Here is a 23,210-nt window from a genome sequence, read left to right as displayed (position 1 = left end):
AACTGAACCCTTCTCAGCATTACAAGGATCTAAGACATCTCCAGAGGCCTCGGATGGAAAATGCTATCCACATCCAAAGAAAGAACTATGGAAGTTGAATCGCTATCATTTTTTTCTTCTGTTTAGTTTTGTTTCCTCTTTCTGATGATTCCTCCTACTGGTTTTAATTTTTACTTACAACTTCAGTAATGTGAAAATATGTTTAATGGGTATGTAAATGTAAAGCCTATATCAGAATGTGCGCGCTGTCTTGGGGAGGGTAGGGGGGAGGAAAAGGGAGAAAAATTTTCAACTCAAAAGCATATGGAAAAAATAAAAAAATTTAAATTAAAAAAAAAAGGAAAGGAGGTGGGTGCGTAGCAAGAAGGATAGCCTAAGCTTTGCACAGTTATCCACAAAATATTATAAGAGTAAGGGTCATAACCACAACCAGATATGGCCACTCACTTCTTAGCTTTCATGTTTGCCCCAAGGTTTCCTCTAGAACTCTGGGAGTCCTTCCCAGGACCAGACTTGTTCAACTACCTCCTGGCCTCCATCCTCATCCCCAGAGACTCCTTCAGCTGATCCACCTTACACTGCCGCCTCGTGCTGTATATTGAACTCCCATGGGCCTTCTTCTGCTTGCTGCTGCCTTTTGTGAAGCACACATCCTCACAGGATATATCAGTGCCTGCCCCCCAGAATGGACCTCCAGGGAGGACCTTGAAACTGCCTACCTCGATGGATTTCTCTGTAACCACTGATACTCTGACTACACTCAGTGTTCAGCTCCTCTCACCCTCCTAACACCTGCTCCATAGCTAAATAATTTGGAACCCCTGATGTACAACCTTGGTTCTTCATTCCTAAATGCCTGCTCTCTTAGGCCATCTACCTCAATATTGGTTCCCAGTTCTCTATTTTAGATCTTCCTACCCCTTCTGCTTAGCCCTCTGGAATTATTGCTCCACGATGAATAAGCTTGTTTTCATCCTAAAGACCTGAGCAGCTAGGTGGCACAGTGGATAAGCATTGGGCCTGCAATCAGGAAGGCTTATCTCCATGATTTCAAATCTGGCCTCAGACACTTATTAGCTGTGTGACCATGGGCAAGTCACTTAACCCGACTTATCTCAGTGCCTCATCTGTAAAAATGAGCTGGAGAAGGCAATGGCAAACCACTACATATTTCTGTCAAGCAGGAGTCAGACATTCCTGGAATGATAACGTCAAAGACCTACTCCTCAATCCCACTTTATCAACACACAGGGATGATTATGATCTTGCCATCATTCACTGTTATTCTACTTCCATATATATAAACTCTGAAATTGAGCACTTAGTACAGTGATTGGCACATAGTAGGTGCTTTTATTGATTAACTGAAATCCCTTTATCTGATTACAATCTTTTAGCATAACATCTTTCCTCATACCTTACAATCCTTCATCATCACTGTGACCTCCATTCCCTCTCCGCTCAGTTATTTCCTAGGATGTGACCCATACATTTATTACATAATATTCCCTTCCCTATATTGACCTTTTGGTGAGCCAATTCAATTCTAAACTACCCTCTACTCTTCAATCCATTGCCCTCTTGCCCCATGACCCATCGTGACTTCTCAAACCTCAACCCTGGATTACTTCTGATTTCCACTTCCTTCTCTCTTTTCATGTGCTACAGAACAGATTTGTAGGACAATCGCAAAACTGTGCTGATTGGGTCAACTGCAGATTTATGTTGCATTATCTCAACTGGACCTCAGTGCAGCAAGACAGCTCTTTCATACTTCCCTAAATGCTTCCTATCCCACTTACCAGCAGCAGCTATTCCAAATTTTTCAGTCCCTCATCAATCCTCTCATAACACCCTCTCCTCCCACCTATCCTTATCTCATACCTCACTCAAAAATTTGAGACCATGCACTGAGAATGAACTCTTCTCTTCCTCCTATCACATCATTCCCACATCTCCCCCTACTATCTCCTTCACTCCTTTCTCAGATGAAGAGATGCTCCTCTCCTTGCTAAAGCAAACTCCTTTATGTGTGCCCTTGATTCCATCCCTTTTCTTCTGCATCAGATTGCTCTTAGTATCATTTACTCTCTCTCTCTCTCTTTCTCTCTCTCTCTCTCTCTCTGTACATACATATGTACATATATCTACATACACACATACACACACATACATATATGTATCTACATACACACACACACACACACATATTCTTCTTCCCTATTACTTTCAAACATGCCCATATCTCCTCCTTTATAAAATCCTTGCTTGCTCCAACCATCTCCCTTAGCTGTCACATTCTCTCTGTCCTCCCTTTCTCAGCTAAACTCCTTGAGTAAACAATTTATACTAACTCCCTCCACCTCCTCTCTTCTCATTTGCTTCTAGCTGGTCCTCAATCTAGCTATCATTCAACTGAAACTTCCCTCTCCAGAGTGACCAATGATCTCATAAATGGTAAATCTTTGGCCTTTTCTCAGTTCTCATCTTTCTTGACCTTTTTCATAGCTTTTGATTCTGTCACCTTCTTCTACTGGATGCTCCAGAGTGTCCCCAAGTATCCTTCTTCCTTGCCACCTGCAAAGATGACTATGTCTCATTTATCCTAAAACAAAACAACCTTGTCACTTGATCCAACCATCCTTACTAGTTATCATCCTGTATCTTTCCTCACAGTCTTCACTAAACTCCCTGAGCAGGTCATAGATCTAGATGCCACCACTTCTTCACTCTCACTCTCACTCTCTTCCCTTTCTTTCTTTTTTTTTTTGTGAGGCAATTGGGGTTAACTGACTTGCCCAGGGTCACACAGCTAGTAAGTGTCAAGTGTTTGGTCTGAGGCTGGATTTGAACTCAGGTCCTCCTGACTTCAGGGCCTGTGCTCTATTCACTGCACCACCTAGCTGCCCCTTCTCACTCTCTTCTAAACCCTTTTGCAATCTGGTTTCTGACCTCATCATTTAACTGAAACTCCTCAGTCCAAACTTACTAATAATCTTTTAATTGATAAATATAATGGCCTTTTCTCAATCTTCATCCTTTTTGACCTCTTCCCTACTTTTGACTCTATTGATCATCCTCTTTTCCTGGATTTTCATGAGAAAACCCTTTTTGGGTTTTCATGACACTGGCCTCTCCTAATTCTACTAAGACCTGTCTGATTACTTCGCAGTTTCCTTTGCTGAATTTTCATCCAGGTGATGCCCACTAACTGTGGGTATCCACCACAGCTCTGTCCTGGGCTCTCTTCTGTTGTCTCTCTATACTGTCTTATCAAATCCTATGGGGGGGGTCAATTATCATCTCTAGGCAGATGATTCCTAGATCTACATATTCAGCCCTAATCTCTCTTCTGAATGATAGCAGCAAATCACCAGCTGCCTTAAATGCTTCCTACAGAGCCAGGCTTTGTGCTAAGCACTTAGGATATGAATACAATCAAGCAAAGACAGTCCCTCCTTTCAAGGAGTTATATTCTAAAGGGAAAAGTCAAGATACAAAGGGGAGCTGGAAATCTTGCAGGAAGATACTCACACTAGGGATGGGAGGATGGCTGCTGGCAAGGAGGGGAGAAATTTGACCAGTGAGAAGTGGAGCTGGAAATGAAATGAGCATGACATGGATGCCTCATGAAATGGGAATCTGATTCAGAAGAAACTCATCAATCAGAAGAGAGGGTCACAGGGTGGAGGTATCTCCATGGTGAGATATAAAGTCATCTGTTTGACTCTTAAAGCTATTTAGAACCTTTTTGCCTTTCTTTATGTTCCCAGAGATTAGTACAGTGTCTGGCTTGTAATAAGTGCTTAACAAATGCTCGTTGGCTGACTGACAGACTGAGATGAATATCCCTGGCATATTGGCGATCCTCTTTGGAGGATTTATGGAATAGTGTGGATAAGAATGGAATAGGATGAAGACTCACACAGACAAGATCATAGATTCATTTTTCTCTCTCTATTTTATTTTTATTTAATTTAACAAACATTTGTTTTTACCTATTGTGTATGAGATACAACATTAATACAAGCTTCTTACAGCTTAGTAGAAGGTATGCTTCTCCCACCCCAAATAACTCAAGTATAAGAATAAGCAAAAATATACAATTATTTTTGTACTACCACACAAAATGATACATGACACTTTTACACATTAAAAATATTGGTTCAGTTGTGAGACAACTCCCCTTCTTATATAACTTGTTCCTTATGAAAGCTCTTTTGTAGTTTTTAAGTTCTTTTTTCCTCTAAATCCTGTCCTTATCTAGGAATTCCCCTTTGTACAAGCCTTCAGCATGCCAGACATATTTTACATGCTGTCCTGAGAGTCCCTAGCAGACACTATTTCTCTAAGCAGTCACTAAAAATAGATCTTTCAAGTTTTCGGCTGTGAACAGTCATAGTTTTGGGGCTGTGGCTGGATGTCTTTCTTCCTTTTAACTTTCTTTTTTTTGGAAACAAAAAAAATTGAAATAAGACTCAACAAGATGAGAAATAAAGTAAAATATGTATTTTTGTACAAGTAAAGTTTAGGCTGCAGTTGTTCAAAAGTTTCAATGAGAAGCTATTACTGTGACTTCAAAGCTAGAGGCCAAATGCTACCACCCTCTGGTGACTGAAGAGAATATCGTGGAGGCCAAATGTATTTGACCTTTTGGATAGCATTGTCCCAAGGATTTGAGGATCAAGGGTGAAGTTGATAACATTTTCTAAAACTTCCTCTTCCTATCCCTACTTGTCTTAACAATGGGTGATAAATTCCCGTGAGTTAATGGACCAGAAATTGGCAACTAGAAGCACAGAATTTCTGAGACATATACTTCATGTGTAAGGTGGAGATAAATAGGCAATGAGTCTCTATAGCTTTTCCCTAATACAATAATGCTGTTGGCTGGACTTTGGATGAATACCAGGGCAGTCAACCAATGTCTGGACTGGTGAATAATTGTCCTAGGTAACACTCTAAGACAGGGGTTCTTAAACTGGGATCCTTGTTGTTGATGGAAAACTTCATAACTTTCAAAATAATTGTTTTCTTTGTAAATCTCTATATTTTATTTTCTGTTTTTTAAAAAACACATTCTGACAAGGGGTCCAGGGGCTTAAGCAGATTGCTAGAGGGGTCCATAATGCAAAAAAGGCCAAGAGGTACTCACTGCTGAGGTCCTAGAATGGGAAGTGTTGAGGATTATAGATCATGGGCTTGTTGTTGTTTATCCTGTGTTCTTGAAGAATAGCAATGACATCGCAAGGGTGATACCTTGACTCATAGGTTTATTTGGTCCTCTGTTGCTTTATTCTGGAAGAATCTCCATTAGGAGCTAGAGGACTGACTTGGAAGTCAGGAAGATCTGGGCTTAGGTCTCACTTCTGACACAGATTGACTATGTGATCTCAGGCAAGTCACTGAACCTCTAAACTATGAGACTATTGGAGAAGATGCCAACTTGTATGGATAGAGCGAGTATCTTTATTCTGCAGTTCCCAACATCAGCTCCAGTGCCTATCCCTTCTTGCTAATGTATAATGTCAAATAAATTTCATTTTTTATTTGTCTCCTGAGGGATTCATTTTAGTGGTATTATAATTTAACTGGGGATCTGAAATCAGAGAGGCTTTTCTCCTCTTTTGCTCTAAAAGTTCTTAGTACTTATCAAAACCAATTGTTTCGAAGACATTGTGATTTTCCAAGTTTTGATAAAAAACTTCCAGAGGGTTTATTTTTCCCCTTACATGTTCACTGTCATCAGGTCTCTATTCTCTTCATGAATACTCTGGTACCTGGAACAAAATAAGTCATTGATATATCTAGTTATATGTTTGGGAGTGGCCCATAATCAGTGAATTAGGAAGGGAAATTGTTTCAATGATCCAATTCCTGAATGATAAATTCACAAGTCTATCCAATATGAAAACAGTAAAATAAAGGCAACCAGGTGGTACAGCGGATAGAGCATGAGGCCTGGAGTCTAATTCCTTTCCTTCCTTTCTTTCCTAAAGTAGATTTCTATTTTTCCCTCGTGTGGCAAAAGATATCTCTGGATTTTGATCTAATTATATGTAGATTGCAGTCTCTCCTCTGGTTGAGTAGGTTGTCTTCATGAGTTGCTGTGGCCACAATTCAATCCATGGTCACCTTCTGACAAGTCTCCATGAACTTAGTTTGACTGATCCTCAGATGTTATTTGAGGCCCCCCCTCAAACCTCTTGGTAGGTAAGCCTCTTGCCAGAACCTGTACTCCGTTAGCACAGACATCCGTTATACTTTGCCACCTCTGTTAGGGGCCTGCAAAGGCTAACTACCAAAGTATTGCAACCTTTGCACCAATGGGCTGAGAGAAGAGGGAGGAGATCAGGAAGTGTCACTGACCTTGTGATCGAGGTCACCAGGCAGTCCTTGATGTCTTCTCCATCTAAAACCTCATATTGCTTACAGCACAAGACTTTCTCAGAGACAGAAGATCTAAACAGAAACACTCGGTGGGAACTAACCAGGTAACCAGATTCCCCAGATCTGCCTTGCTCTTTACTTTACTGTAACATAAAGGATTCCCTGGTTATTTTTCTCTTCTTCCTATTTATACATTCAACTCTATAGCTATGGTATAAGGGCCAGGTTGGGAATACCATCTTAATGTTCTGGGCTCTCCTTGATTTTGGATTTGCCTACATGAGTCTCAGAGTGGGAGAAAGGGTGATGCCCTCATTCAGAGCTCTGATGCCTTCCTGATCTCCTACCTCGATTTTTCTGTTTCCTTGATTGTGGTAACAAAAACTATGTGACATCAGAACCCTGGAGTCTGACTTAGAATGATAGAATCAGAGAAATGGACAGGACTTTTAGTGCTCATCTAGTGCAATCCTATCATTTTACTGATGAGGAAAATGAGGTCCAGAGGTTTAAATGATCTACCCAAGGTCACACAGGCAGGTAATGATGAACCTGAGATCTTAACGCAGGTTTTCTGACTCCTCTAAATTCAGGGCTCTTTGCATTGTATCATGCTGTCTCATTTTGGTAATGACTTTGGTGGTTTTCTTTTAAAAAGAAAATAAATTAAGCTGTAAGGCGCATTTGAATTTCCTTTTGATTAATTACTTTGCTTTTACTTTTCATTTACCAGATGCTGTTATCAATGAAAATGCAAAGAGTTGACTTTGTTTTCCATTGAATAAAAATTAATGTAGGCAAGTTGAAAAGGGTATTTTAAAATGAAAGTGTATATTAAACTCCCTACATTAATCTCTTCCCTTCCATTAAAAGAAGGGTCAGTAGGAAAAGAGTGAGAATGTTCTGTATGCTATCCATGGCAGAACTCAGTAAAAGAGGTTTTATCAGCTGGATCCTCTTTTATCATGATTTGTCTGTTTTCCTAGAAGATATGATGCTCTGAATATAGATGATGATATCTCTATCTAAAACATATACACATATATACATGTTGTTTTTAGTCATGTCCAACTCTTCGCAACCCCGTTCTATAGCTGCCTTCCAGAGTTTATTGGATCTTTCTTAAAGTATAGTGACTAGAAATAAAGCACAGTGCTCCAAATGTGGATTGACAAAGACAAAGAAGAAGGTTAATATCTCCCTTCTTCTGGACGTGTACATACCAACATCTTAAATGTAAGCAAAGATGGCAGGGGGTTTGTTGGTTTGTTTGCTTGCTTTCTCTACCACATATCATCCTGTTACAGAACTTCAAAAGTATAAAGGACTTCAGAAGTCATCTAGGACAACCTGACCAAGCAAGATCTCCTTTATAGTATCTGCAGCAAGTGATTGCCCAGCCTTTCTAGAAAGATCTCTAGTAAAGGAGAACCTGATTCCTCCAGAAGCTGCCCCAGCTTAGGAACAGCTCCTTTTGTTAGGAAGTTTATTTTTTACAAGGAGCCAAAATCTACTTCTTTCCTACCTATTGCTCCTAGAGTTCTCTCAAATTGAGTTGGGAGTAAGTTAAACAAGTTCAGAGATGTTTCACATGAACTATTGCCTACTAATTAAGTCATCATTCTGTATTTAGCCAATTTCTTTTTTTGATCCCTTTATGTTGTATACCTAGCACTTAGCACAGTGCCTGGCACACAGTAGGTGCTTAATAAATGTTTGAGTAATAATTAAAAATAATTGAATGAGTCTCTCCTGAGTTGTTCTAAGTTCTACCATACTAGAGACAAGGAGCAAGATCTACTTTTACAATAATAATAATGATAAATCAAAAATCCAGGATGAGCCCCTAAGATGTAACCCAGAGCTTTGGATGCTGAGTCAAAGATTATTGTTATTCTCCCCAGATGTTATGGATTATCATAAATTCTTCGAACCCTTCCAGAAGGAAGAAATTGTTAGAGGCTCTGCCAAATGTTCTCAAACCATAGGAATAAGCTAACCTTACTACAGCACTGAAGTATAGCTATTTATCTAATCATATCCAAAATGCCCTTTCTTTCCCAGCTTTCTTAATTTTACGTACTTAGAAATTCTCTGAGTGCTTATCATAAAAATCTTCTGAATCCTTTCAAAGTATAGCTCCAACAACAAGTTATGGACATAACTTGACCACAGCTATGCTAATTCATCTAATGAGTGTTTACTGCAGAGACAGCAACGTTGTCATGGATGGAGAGCCAAGCGAAGAGTCAAGAAGTCCTGGGTTCAAGTCCTGCCTCTTACACACACTGGCTCTGGACAAGTCATTTATCTTTTCGATGCCCTGAGACAACTCCCTAAGACTACAATAAGCCACAGGACAAGTTGTGACCTGCATTCAGAAGGAGTTTCCACCATCTGGAGTCCTTTATGTCAAAGAAAAAAACATGTAATTCCTTTTTCCCAACCTCCCCTTCATTATGTATGTACATATGCACATATATTTATGTGTGTTATCTACATATATAAAACATGCAGGTAATATACATATATGTGTACATATACAAATCCAGCCTCAGACACTTACTAGCAGTGCGACCCTGAGCAAGTTGCTTAATTCTGCTTGCCTCAGTTCCTCATCTGCAAAACAAGCTTGTTGTATACAAAAAAGACCCAAAAAACAGTCTCAGCTCTCAAGGAGCTTATAATCCAACATCTATGTATGTGTGTGTATGTATGTATATGTATACATATATATCTTCCTATTTATCTTGTGTATATATACACACACATAGGATAAATAGGAAGTAACTAAAAGGAGAAAGGTACAAGAATTAAGAGGGGTTGAGAAAGACTTTCTGTAAAAGTTGGGATTTTAGCTGGGATTTAAAGAAAGTCAGGGAGGTCAGCAGGCAGAGTTGAGAAGGGGGAACATTCTAGGCATGTGGTATGATCAGAGAAAATGGCTGGAGTCAGAGGTGGAATGTCTTGTTTGCAGAACAGCTAGGAGGTCAGTGTCACTGGACTGAAGCGTACCTGGCTGGAAAGGTAGGAGAGGGCTAAGTTACAAAGGGCTTTGAATTCCGAACAGAGCATTTTGTATTTGGTGACAGGGTCAGACCTGGACTTTAGGAAAATCACTTTGGGGGCTGAATGATGGATGGACTGGAGTGGGGAGAGATTTGAGGCAGGCAGACCCACCAGCAGGCTATTGTAATAATATAAGCATGACATGATGAGGTCCTGCACTAGAGTGATGGCAGTGTCAGAGGAGAGAAGGGGGCATATTGGAGAGATGCTGCAAAGAGGAAATCAACAAATCTTGGCAACAGATTGCATGTATGAGGAGGGGGAGGGGAGAGATAGTGAGGAGTCCAGGATGACTCCTAGGTTGGAAGCCTAAGGGACCAGGAGGATGGTGTTGCCCTCTCTCAAGATTGTGTCACATGAGTGATTTTTAAAGGGATTGTAGGAGATTCCTATTGGTTGCTGGTCTAAGAAGATTGCTGGACTTCCTAAAAACCTTTACCCTTTATAGGGAAGAGAATCTTTTTTTTTCTTTTCCTTTTTTCCATCTTATTTTTGTGGTCAGTTGTTTTATTTTGACATTTTTCTATTTTTGGTAGGCAGATGAGTTTGATACAGAACTTTGCAAACAACAAGGTAGGTATGAGCTACAAAGGTAAATGTAAGAGCAAGGATTACCCAACTTTGGGAGCTAGGGAGCTTCATGAATTATTGTTATTCCTGGAAGAGTCTAATAACTATGAATAATGGTTACTCCTGTGGACTCCTAGGGTGAGGGACAAGGTATAAAGCACTGGACATTTAGGAATGGGGGCAATTGCTACAATGAATGAATTTCCTGATGATATAGACTTCCCTGATCCTTAGAGAACTATCCAAAATTGGGGATATTACAGTGCACCCAATAGTACACTCATTTGGTTTTCAGGGGCTACAAATATCTAATAAGAGGAGAGTGCAGTGGGTTGATCTAGGATATTCCTTGATAACTTGATAAGCTTATCAGTTAGTGAGCCTTTTGGGGGCACTTTGCTTGACCTATTCTGTGCAGAACAATAGGGAATGAACTTACTGTTGCAAAAATAGTGGGATGGGTTATTATGGGAGAAGCAAAACTATTGTGCTGATCTATAAAAAAGTCTTCAATCACAGGCCTGGCTTCCCTTCCCCTCATTTTTTTTTTCTCTTTGGAGAATGGACTAGAGCGCAGGAAAGCAGATTTGGGTCTTGAGTAGAGAGGATCAGGGAAGACCTTACTTAGGGCAGAGATATATACAGGAGCTCCATGTACTTTTGCCCATACTGTCAGAGAAAAAAATTCCTGAGTTTTAGCCTTGGAGAGACAATGGCTCATGTTATCAGCTTGAAAAAGAGCAACTGTAGAGAAAGGAACTATTTGGTCTGAGTGATGATGAGAGTTTGTGAATCTCAGTTTTCTGGAAGAGGATGAAAAGTGCCTGAGCTCTAGCCCCCTGTTAGAGGAGAAGGAAATTCTTGACCAATGCAACCAGAATTCTGGCTTCTGGAGAAAGAGAGGGGATTTCCTCAGGGTTATACCACTTTTAATCCAAAGTCTGAGAGTTCCAGGATTGGCTTCTGGTTCTGATCATCAACTGAAATTGTTGTCTCCACAATTACCCATGATCTCTTCATTGCCAAATCTGATAGTCTTTTCTTGGTGCTAATTCTTCTCTGAAGCATTTGACATTATTGACTATCCTATCTTCCTGGATATGTCATTCTCTCCTAACTGGCCTCCCTGTCTTAAGTCTCTAATGAGTCCTGTCCATCCTACACATTGCTAACAAAGGAATTTTCCTGAGGAATAAATCTGACCATGTCACGCCTATATTCAATAAATTCTAATAGCTTCTTATTGCCTCTAGGATAAAACAAAAAGTTTTCTTTATTTTTTATTTTATTTTATTTTTGTTTTTAAATCACTAGAAAATCTGGCCCAAGTCTATCTTTCCAGGCTCTCTGGACACTATTCCCTCTCCCAAACACTGAAATCCAGACAAAATGGCCTTCTCTCTGGTAAACACACACACACACACACACACACACACACACACACACACACACACACACACACTCCACCCACTGTATCTTAGCAATAGCTGTCTCCCATTCCTGGACCGGACTCTGGCCTTAACTCTACCTCAGAGAGGACCCCTCTGCCTTAGATGCAGCTTGGCCATTATATTCTGCATGAGACCTTTTCTGATCCCCTCCCATGACTGTTATTCACTTCTCCCAAGCTACATTATATTTAGCTACTTTGACCAAATTTGTATGTGTTAACTTTCTGTTTATGATATATCTATATCTATATCTATATCTATATCTATATCTATATCTATATCTATATCTATATCTATATCTATATCTATATCTATATCTATATCTATATCTATATCTATATGTATGTATACACACATAAATTTACTTATATTTGCACGTATACTTTTCTCTTCCATTAGAATGTAAGCTCATTGTTTCATTTTTTGGTAGTTGTATCCCTAGAACTTCGAATGGGGCCCAGAACATTGTAGGTACTTAATAAATGCTTATTGATTGATTGAGTGATCCTTCTAGAAATGGAAGGGCATCTCTTGGCAATGTCATCTTCTTGTCCTCTTGGAGAAAAAAGAGGATTGTGCGTTGTAGTCCTAGAAGCTGGATGAACAGCAGAGGCACCTAAGCTATGTTATGGAAGAGCAAAGACTAGGACTTTGCCCTCAGTTTTTACTGTGGGTTATTCAGATGGTGCAGGTCCAATAGGAAGAGGGTTGCTTGTCTAGCAGCCTCAAGAATGCCTCACTCCTAGTCCTGTCTGAGTCCTTTGGGTAATACCACAAGGCCAGATGCCTGGACAGTTCTCTGGGGTGAAAGAAAGACACACCCAAAACGTCAGGAGGCTTTCTTGCTAGCTGCTCCAATTTTATTTATCTTCTAAATGAATTCTAAATTATAGACTGGAGCTAAGTCTGAAGATTAAAAGACTCTCAGAAAAGGTAGGAATGACTAGAGAAAGAGAATTGTACCAAATATATTTGGGCTACTATAAATACTTTGTTTTAGCATATTCTGTGTGGTGGAATAAAAGGCCTTTTGAACCTAACATGCATTATTACCTTCAGTGTAGGACCTGGGGATCTTTTCATCCACATCTGTGGGGACTTGGACATGAGCTCTATTCAAATTATAATCTGAGATTTCTCAGAATCAATGCTAGGTGGAGGCAGATGAGTCAAAAAGAAATATTGGTTTTTGGAGGTGGGGTAACCGCCATGACTGAACCTCATCCATGTAAGTCCAGGCTTGGAGGATGCTGCACTATGGACTATAATTAATCAACCTCTGTGGTTTACTTATTTGGAATGACTTCTTTCGTCTTGGTTTTCTGACGCTAGAGATAACAGGTTACCAGAGAGAGACTCTCAAGACCTCTAGACAAGAGTTAAAATAAAATTTGTTCTTCTATGATTGTCAATTTTTAAAATTTTCTTTAAGGATAGGGGAGGGGAATTGTTCCATTGTACTTTCTTAAGGATGATCCATCCCTAGCCGATGCTAACAACGGCTATACAAGTCACTAGATACACTTAGTATAAGGGGGCACTGGATTATTAAAAGCAGATCCTAAAAAAAGATGTGAATTGGAGAACATAATTCTGTACACCCGCACACCAGGCATTTTTTTTAATTTGGTGAGGCAATTGGGGTTAAGTGACTTGCCCAGGGTCACACAGCTAGTGAGTGTCAAGTGTTTGAGGCTGAATTTCAACACAGGTCCTCCTGACTCCAAGGCCAGAGCTCTATCCACTATATCACTAGCTAGCTGCCCCTCACTAGGCAGTTTGATTTTGCAACTGAGAGTGGGGCAGGAGGGGAAGGGAGAGGTGGAGTATAGAGGTAAGGGAAAGGATCCAGGGCAGGAATGCCCTTGTGCAATGAAGAGTGGAGGAAGGGGAAGAAGACTCCTGCACCTCAGCTGATGGGAACCGATGTTGCTGGCAATTATATTGAAAACATTGTACAGGAACCGTGTATCTGTGGGAAAACACAGCACTTGGAACACAGCCAAGACCTTTACAGTCTGCAGTGCCAGCTGTGTGGACCTGCCTGGGGCATTAAACAGGTCTTTTGAATGAGCTGGAAGAAAAACTGTGTTTTAATGCCTTTTGAATGGAATACTATATTCTGCCAGAATGACTTTTATTTATTCCCAAATCCCCGATGCCTCATCAAGAACTCTTTTTCTTGCTTGTGGACATGGTTAGTGAGAGTCATAAGTAATCTAGAGAAAAGAATGTCAGAAAATAAACTGAGCCTTGATGTGGTTCCCAAATGAGATCCTCACACCATTCCCCCTCCCCCATCCCCACCCCTTCTGAGCTAAGTCATGGAAGTGCCAGGAACTAGACTTTGGAAATAATTACGTGACTGATCTTGTGTAATGATGTGGGATGAAATCCTGAAAAGGCTCAGAATCAGGATTTAAATAAGCACACGATATTTTGGAAGCATATCTGGATTTTGGCTTTGATTTTTTTGGATTGGTGGGGGATGGAGATAACTTTTGGGGGAGTCACAATAGTCTATGTTCCCCTATAAATCTATTAATTTCTTTCTCACTCTCCTCTTGTTGCTCAATTTCTTCCCTTGCATCTGCCTGACCAAAGAGATCGAATTGATTTATTATTTTGCTCCTTACTCTTACCATTTAGTTGAAAGTTGCTAGCAGGAAGCTGCAAAGGCCCCATCTTGGTTGATGTGGTTTTAGATTCTTATAGACCCATTAGTCTTTTTCTTCTTGGCACCTGTAAATAATCTGGCTCTCTCAGCTCTTTTGTTCTCATTATCTCAGATTTAGCTAAAGAGCTATGTGACTTTTCTAGACAAAAGAGGAAGGGCCCTCAAAAAGAGCTTCTTCAGATCAGAGTCATTGCCCACACAGCTTGCTTACAGTTCATCTGGTTTCCTGGTCTCCTTCCTACCCCCTCGGTTTTCCCACATTGGTTATATAATTTTGTTTTAGGTAGATATGGTAGATTCTCCACAAAATCTTCTTCTAATGTTTCACTGGGACATGGAACCTCATACCTGTGTGATTCCCACTTGGACTCTTGCATAGCCTTTTAATCTGGCTCAAGGAATTTTACATAGCACTTTGAGGCTGGTGGTGCAGTGGATAGAGCGGTGGATGTGGATCCAGGAAGACTCGTCTTCTGAGTTCAATCTGGTCTCAGACACTAGCTGAGTGACCCTGTACAAGTCACTGAACACTGTTTGCCTCAGTTTTCTCATCTGTAAAACAAGCTGGAGAAAGAAATGGCAAACCACTCCAGTATCTTTGCCAAGAAGACTGAAAACATAGCATTTTAAGGCTCACAAAAAAGTACTTACCGCATATCACCTCATTTGATGCTCGAAACAACGCTGTAACTTACAAGTTATTATTATTATTTTTTGCTAGGCAATGGGGTTAAGTAACTTTCAAGTGTCTGAGGCCGGATTTGAACTCAGGTCCTCTTGACTCCAGGACCACTGTGCCACTTAGCTGCCCCTACAAGTTATTATCTCCATTTTAAGATGAGGAAATTGAGACTGAGAGGTCAGGTGACTTGCCTGGGGTCCCACAGCTAGTGAGTGTCTGAGGTAGAATTTGAACTCTTGACTCCCAGTTCCAGCACTCTATTTACAAGGCCACTTGGCTGCTTTAACTGTCTCTCTCTCTCTCTCTCTCTCTCCACTCTAGGGCTGACCACACCCTACTCAACACATCCAGATGACTTTTTGCCTTCAGGATCAACTACAAACTCCTCTATTTAATTTTTTTCCCCATTTGATTTTTAAAGCCTTTCCAGCCTAATCTCCACCTGCCTTCCCTTCTTGTTTTACCTTATCCCCTTACTGCACTCTAAGAGCCAATAACATCAACCCACTTGTTCCTTTCACACCTCATCTCTGGGCCTCTCCATACTATCAGTTCATGCCTGAAATGCATGAAATAGCTCCCTCCTCACCTTGCTTCTTGGAAGCCCTAATCTCTTTCGAAATTCAGCTCAAGTATTCAACTTTCACTGTCACTGGCAGGTTGAGTCCCCAGAGCTTGGCACTATGTTTTCCTAGTGTTCCAGGTTGCAGGATATCTCTCCAATGTTATAGTTCAAGGAGCACCCCATGCCCCACTGTTGTGCTTCTCTCAATCATTATTTTTGATATTTTTGAACTTTGAGCAAGTTCACATGGTGGTCAGAAGAAGCAATACAAGGACATTCTCGAGGTTTCTCTTAAGAACTCTGGAACTGATTATACGACATGGGAGACACTGGCACAGGGCCACACTGAGGTGCTCTGTTCTATGAGCGAAGCAGAATTGAAATAGCTCAAGAGAATCAGAAGATGCATAAATTTAAAGAGTCCACCCCAAAGGTTCACACGGACTATTTGTGTCCAACCTGTGGTAGTAGAATATTACGAGTTCTTATTGTTCTGATCAGCCATAATTGGACACACTAAAACTTGACTCTAGCATAGTAATGGCCTTTTGGTCCTCTTCGGAAACAAAGGACAACCACTGTTATTTTTGATATTAGTCAGCCAGTCTTAATTAAGTTTCAGTAAGGAATATTTACTAAAGTGGTATTGTTGGTATAAAACAACTCTCCCAAGTCTATGACACATTCTCCTACAAGTATATACAGAGTCCTGGGGAAAGTGGGGTCAAATTTAGGAAGTATATGTAGAAAAGGGGTAACTCATACTTTCTAGCTGCTTGAAATGCTTTTCTCTTTTTTCTGTGGGAGGTACTTATAAAGTGCCCTTTAGGAACTGTTAAAGACTGTAGGCCGAGGTAAAGAGAGGTTTGGAGTCAATGGAGTGAGTATCTAAGGCAATACAATCACAAGTCTTTCAAGTATTGTGTAATGATTAGATTGTTGCCAACTTGATCCTTTTGTGGCAAGAGCAGTAGACCTGGTGGCCCATGCTGCTTTACCTTTCCCTTTACTTATTTCTTGTTTTCTCGCTGGTTGGGTTGCATCTCATTTGCTAGCATTTTGTAGCATCAATTTGCTTCAACCTGTGTCAATTTCCAGGAATGGATTTAGTCCTAAGTGCCGCCCATGTGAAGTCATTTCTAATTCCCCAAATCCTGCATCCAAGGTTGCCTGTGGTCTGTGTACCAGCATGCAATGTGGGAACTGAGCAAAAATGTAAAGTTTTTTTACTCCTTTTTGGTATAACTGTTCTATCCTTTTCAACTCATTGTCCCTGGAGTTTCTCTGTCTCAAAATATTCCCTGGAGAAGGAACTTATTCATACTAATGTGAAAATGACTTATAGCAACTTAAAATGCAAATTCTTCTGGGAGATTAACACAAACAGGGATCAAATATCTAAATGAAAAGGATGAAGCTCTTGTGTTGAATTTCAGGCAGCACACCAACAGATGGAAGAGATTTGGAGACGCTTGGAGGAATTTTAGATTTAGAAGAGAAAGGGATCTCAGAAGCCATCCACTTCAACCCCTTAAAGATGAGGACCCTGGAGCCTAAGGAAGTTGCGACTTGCCTAAGATTAACACAGGTAGTATGTCTCAGAGGTAGAATTTGAACCCATGTCCTTTGACTATAGAGATAGTCCTCTTTCCATTACAACGTGTTCCTTCCCCTCTCATATCTTGAATCACACCCTGTAAGTGCTCCATAGGGTTAAGAACTGGAGGGGACCTTGGACATCATCTGGCCTAATTCCATCATTTTATTTACATATAAGGAAACTGAGGCTCAGAAAAGTTAAGTGACTTGCCCAATGTAGTAGATAGCAGAATAAGGATTCAAGCCCAGATGCTCTGACTCCAAAGTCTTTCCACTAAACTGTGTTGACTTTCTAAAAGTTACCTTCTTTTGCCTATATGTAAGGTCACCCCTAGTTTAGAGACTGATAAAGCTCTCCAACAATTCTACCTTCCTAAAGTTTGCAGTCACAGAACTGATTGACATTGAGGGTCCTAAAACACAATTCCTGGAAGTAGAGCACTTTGAGCACAGGCAGAAAGGGTAATGCTTCTGTGTGCTTACTTGGACATCTCTTTCTTGAGGTTCTCTGTCCGGGAGCCCAGATCATCCACCCAGAACCCAGAGCCATCACTACTGCTTCCACTCAGCCAGAACCAGAGACCCACCAGAATGGGCCTTGGCTTTTTGGTCCATCTGGGAAAGCCAGGGGCCCTTGACTTCACCCTCACCACCCAGAGCTTAAAAAGTGGTCAGCTTCAGTTCAGATTAGAAAATAGGCAAAGGTCCGTGGTGACTCACTGCAGCAAGACTAGTTTGCTCACGCTTAGTCGTTTTCTCCCCCTTGACTTTGGTTGAAAAACATTTTGATTGAAATGGAAAGAAGAGTGAGGATGGGGAAACAAATGTTTTCAGACTGCTTTCCAAAGCCAATCAACTGCTGTTCAGTGCAGAGGCCCTGTGTCTTTCCAGTTTAAATCCTTTCCTCTTGGTGGGAATACCTCATACTTCTGCGGAAAAGAAGCTCATGCTAATAGCTTCTTAGGAATCCTTCCAAAGTTAGGCGGTGAAAGCTATTGAAGTCTCCCTGGAAAACCAATCGGAAATTGCTGGTCTATGCAGGACAGTTAGATGATAGTATAAGTGGCAATCTCTATGAAAAATGGATGGTACCTTATCAATGCTCATTGAGCAGCTGGGTGAGTGTAAAAAGCCAGCAGACTGGGCAGCCACTGTTCAAACTCAAATGAGCTTTGATGGGTCCCGACAATATCAATAGCTCCACCATTGATCCTTTGCTCAGGCCTTAGCCTACTTTTAATATTGCTCAGGTGGACAGACTTTCAGATCTGTTAAGTCTCTCCAAGATCTGTTATGTATCTAAGATTTAAAGAACGTATTTCCTTTTTTGCTTCTTTCATATTAATCTCTTTTCCAACAAGTTAACAGTAGCTGGCATTTACTGATGTAGGGTGTCTGAAAACTCTTAGTGTAGTATTAAGCTATTAGAAGTAGCTCAAGGGGCAGCTAGGTGGTGCAGTGGATAGAGTACTGGCTCTGAAGTCAGGAGGACCTGAGTTCAAATCCAGCCTCAGAGCAAACACTTGACACTTACTAGCTGTGTGACCCTGGACGAGTCACTTAACTCCAACTGCCTAAAAAAAACAAAAACAAAAAAACCAAAAAAGAAATAGCTCAAAAAGCTATGAAAGTTTAAAACTGCACTAAGAGTTTTGGGACACCTTGTGTTGGTCTTCAAGGTTTATAAAGCACTTCTATTTCACTTTATCCTCCTAACAGTCCTGAGATATGTGGTGTTGTTGCTTAGTTGTGTCCAAGTCTTCATACCTCATTTGGGGTTTTCTTGGCAAAGATACTGGAGTGGTTTGCCATTTCCTTTTCCAGCTTATTTTATAGATGAGGAAACTGAGGCAAACAGGGTTAAGAGACTTGCCCAGGGTCACACAGTTAGTGTCTGAGGCCAGATTTGAACTCAGGAAGAGGAATCTTCCTAACTCCAGACCTAACACTCTATCTACAGTGCCATCGAGCTGGCTATAGGTATTATTATCCTCATTTTACAGCTAAGGAAATGGAGGCTCAGAGAATTTAAGTGACTTGCCCTAGTCACATAGCTAATAATTGTCGGTAGCCAGTTTGGTACCTTATTATGCTAGATTGCCCCTCAAGTAGCTCAAGAAGGGAAGGGCTGGGCAATGCATGACCTCTATTCTTTATTGATTTTTACCAGCCCCGTCTCTCTTCAGGCTTCTATGGGTCTTTGTAAATCTTCACCCATAAGCCAGGCTGAGTGCCTGATGCACTAGCTTCTCTCTCAAACAATGCTCTCCCTCCATTTCTTCCCCCTGTTTATCTATATCACAGCTGCCTTTTATAGTCCAGTTCCGTTTACATTCTCTGTAAAACTCCCAGTGACATCAGTGTCTTTTTTCTTTGATTTCCTAATGTTTTGTTAAGATAGAATGCCAATAATTGTTTATTTTGTTTCATCAGGCATGTCAGAGGCTCTGGAGGCAGAGGTCACATCTTGTACCTGTGTACTCCCCAACAACGCAGTAGCCACAGGTGACAGATGTGTTGATGGATAGATGAATGGATGGAATTGCCAGCTAAGCAATGCAGAAGAGCTGTGATTGGACGGGAGGTGGCAGCCCATGTAATGATCCCTGCTTAGCTAGTTCAAGTGAAGGACAGAAGGCAGTTGGCTGGGGGCAATTCAGGATAAGGCCTTTTTCTAAAAGCATGTTATTCAGTTCCTAGCATGGATTACCACCGGCGAGTAGCTAGCTCTTTGGCACTCTGCAGGCACCCACTGGCTCTTCCCTGTAGTCAGTATAAATCCCCTGCCCCTGTTGCCTAATTATTTGTAGAGGGCCAATTTAGGCTAGAGGCGAAGGCTTGAGAAAGGTAGGGAATGACTACATGAAACTGGTTTTCGGAAAGAAATAAATACTGAGTTTCTTTGGAGATGCTCTTGCTTCAGAGTCACAGGGAGATGGATATGATTGTTCAGGAACCGTTTCCATACCATTTTAGCAGGCTCTTCAGTTAAGGATGTGGTCTAGTAGAAAGAACCCTAGGCAGGGAGCCAAAAAATCTAGGTTTGAATCCTAGCTTTGCTATTTTTTTTTCCCTAACCTGTGATCTTGGGCAGATCATGTGAGAGAGGCAGTAGGTATTGGGAAATGAACCCTAGAAGTCAGAAAACAATACAGCACAACGAACATTTATTAAGCACCTACAATAAGTACTCTGTGCAAAGGACTGGAGGTAACATAAGGTTATTGGATGGTGATTATTGTTGAGTTGTGTCTGATTCTTCATGATCCCACCCATCATACTGTTTTCATGGCAAACAGAGTGATTTGCCCAGGGTCACACAGCTAATAGTCTGAGACTGGATTTGAACTCAGGCCCTCCTGACACCAGGCGCTGGGTTCTAACCACTGAGGCATTTAGCTACCCCCAATGATGATGATAGCTAGCACTTATATAATACTTTACATGTAATAATTCCTTTGATCTTCACAACAACCCTGTTTGGTAGATGCTTTTATTATCCCCATTTTATAGATAAGGAAACTGAGGCAAAGAGGTCAAGTGACTTGCCCAGGGTCATAGCTAAGGAATGTCTATGGCCAGATTCAAACTCAGGTCTTTTTGACTCTAAGCTCTGGGTTCTAGATCAAAGCATACTATTTTTTTTCCACTTTTTTTTTTTTGGCATGTTTCTCCCCCTCCCCCCACCCCTTTTGGTCTGTTTCTTCCCTCACAACATGACTAATATGGAAATATGTTTTCTATGATTGCAATATGTAACCTATATCAAATTGCTTACCATTTTAGGGAGACAGAAAAGGAGGAAGGAAGACAATTTGAATAAAAACCAGCAACCAAGAAACTATCAGTCGCTACTGAAAAAAAAATCTAATCAGTTATGAAATGCAGTCAACTTTGCAACATCCTTGCCTCTCTATCCCCTCTCACTCTTCTAGTCCCTAGGTTCTTTTTTTCAATAGCATTTTATTTTTCCAATTACACGTAAAGATAATTTGTTTTGATTTGCATTTCTCTAATCAATAGTGATTTAGAGCATTTTTATATGACTATAGGCAGCTTTAATTTCTTCGTCTGAAAAATGACTGTTCATATCCTTTGACCACTTATCAATTGGGGCATGTCTTGTATTCTTACAAATTTGACTCGGTTTTCTATATATTTTAGAAATGAGGTCTTTATCAGAGACATTGGCTGTAAAAATTGTTTCCTAGCTTTCTGCTTCCCTTCTGCTTGCATTGGCTTTGTTTGTGCAGAAACTTTTCTGATTGGATATTAAAAGAGTTGGGGAAGAAGTGTCAAAGATATCAACAAGAACATAAACATGAGGGACCACACAAGTGGTGGTACCTCAGTTAGAAGGAAGTTTGATGAAAGAATAGGTTTATGGGAAGAGACTTCAAGTTGAATTCAAATCAACCATGGAACAAGGTAGTCAAAAAAGTAATTGCTATTCTAGGCTCCATTAAGAGAAAAAGGATTCGGAATGAAGGCTATAATAGTCTATACTCTCTTCTGACCTGGTCAGACCATGACAGTGAAAAGACAAAAGACTATGTCATAGAACGGGTGATGTTTAGCCTAGAGAATAGATATGATAATTATCTTGAAATATCTCAAGTGCTCTTGTAGAAAAGTGATAAGGCTTACTTGGCCTCAGAGAATAGGATCAGTGTCAACGGGCAGAAGTAGTGGAGAAACAGATTTGGGCTTAATGTAAGACAAAAACTTCTTAACATCTAAAATTGTCCAAAAGTGGAATAGAATGCTTCAGGATATAAAGAGTTCCTCCTTACTAGAGCTTTTTAAGCTCTAGGTACCTTGTTAAGGGAAATCTTGTTCAGGTATATTTGTGAAGTGTTGGCACATAATAAATACTACATAAATATTAGTGATGATGATGATGATGATGATGTTGATGATGATGAGATGACCAATGAAGTCCTTTATAGTCCAGAAGTTCAATTAGCGTTCCTATAGGAAATTATAGGTGATACTGTGGGACACTCAGAACAAAGGTCAGGACTTTAAGCAAAGATTTTGGAGCCATGGGCATAGAAGAAATAGTTGAAGTCTTGGAAGTGTATGGATAGCTTGGAATATGTTACATAATCTCAACTGGGGGGGGTGGCCTCTCCCTCCCCAGCAAAGTAATCTTTCTACTCTTCCCTAACTAATTCTCTATTCCACTCACCAAAGAGGCCGCTTCAAAACTTCTCTCCAAGCTTCCTCTCTCTGTTGAGGACTGCACCTCATACTTTACTGAAAATTTGAGGCCATTTGTCATTATTTCTCAACAGCTTAATGTCATCCTCCATTCTCTCCTCCTTTATTCCCCTCTCTGATCATGAAATTGCCCTTCTGCTTGCCAAGGCCAACCTTGTACATGTATCTCGATTCCATCCCATCTTGTCTTCTTCGCTGAAGGTCTTCACCATCATCCCCAGCTGTCACCCGCACCCCCTGTTAACTGGTTCCTTCTCTGCTGCCTACAAACACACTCACATTTCTTCCCGTCCTAAAAAAACAAAACAAGACTCCAAAACAAAACCAAAAAATCCTTTCACTAGATTCTACTATCCCTGTCCTATTTCTATCCCCTCCATCTCAGCCAAAGTCTTTGAAAAAGCTGTCTATACTTGTTGCTTCCACTTCTCTTCTCTCACTTGCTTCTAAATCTTCTTCAATTTGCCTTCTGACCTCAGTATTCAACTGAAATTGCTCACTCCAAAAATTGCCAGTGAATGATCTCTCTTAATTGTCAGATTCAATGGTCTTTCTCAATCCTCATCCTTCAACCTCTCTGATTTATTTGTCAATTGTTGACTACCCTCTCCTCCCAAATGCTCTCTCCACTCAGTTCTTCATCACATTGCTCTCATCCTCCTCTTGGATACTCCTTAATTGCCTTTAAAAATTGCTTTCAAACTATTTAATTTATTTTTTTTTCTGAACTTAATAAACGTTAAATAAAATAAGAATTTCCATTTACAAAGTAGAACAGGAAAAGAGTTTTACAAATGAACTTGTGAGTCTTTATTACATGGACTTTGTTTTTTCTTTTAAATATACAATAAATTTAACACACAGCTTTCAAAACTTTCCTGCTTGTTTGTGTTTTCTTCTGGCTTTTCTGTTCATTTCCTTCAAGAGTTTAAAAAAATTTTAATTTTAAAATTTAAATAAACACACCAAATAAATAAATTTAAA

General features: G+C 40.4%; 1 long non-coding RNA gene across 1 annotated transcript; it reads left to right on the top strand.

Annotated features, from left to right (window-relative positions):
* The first annotated feature begins 311 nt into the window (after positions 1-311).
* Positions 312-23,078, top strand: LOC144456963 (uncharacterized). Its single transcript, XR_013486210.1, has 3 exons — positions 312-6,494; positions 16,841-16,992; positions 19,437-23,078. It is a non-coding gene; the product is annotated as an uncharacterized LOC144456963 (long non-coding RNA).
* The last annotated feature ends 132 nt before the right edge of the window (positions 23,079-23,210 follow it).

This window comes from Phascolarctos cinereus, unplaced genomic scaffold (assembly GCF_003287225.1).
Source record: "Phascolarctos cinereus isolate Bilbo 61053 unplaced genomic scaffold, phaCin_HiC Scaffold_4;HRSCAF=312, whole genome shotgun sequence".
NCBI lineage: Eukaryota > Metazoa > Chordata > Mammalia > Diprotodontia > Phascolarctidae > Phascolarctos > Phascolarctos cinereus.
Note: the sequence above shows the minus strand (reverse complement) of the source record. Positions and strands in the feature narration are given on the sequence as shown.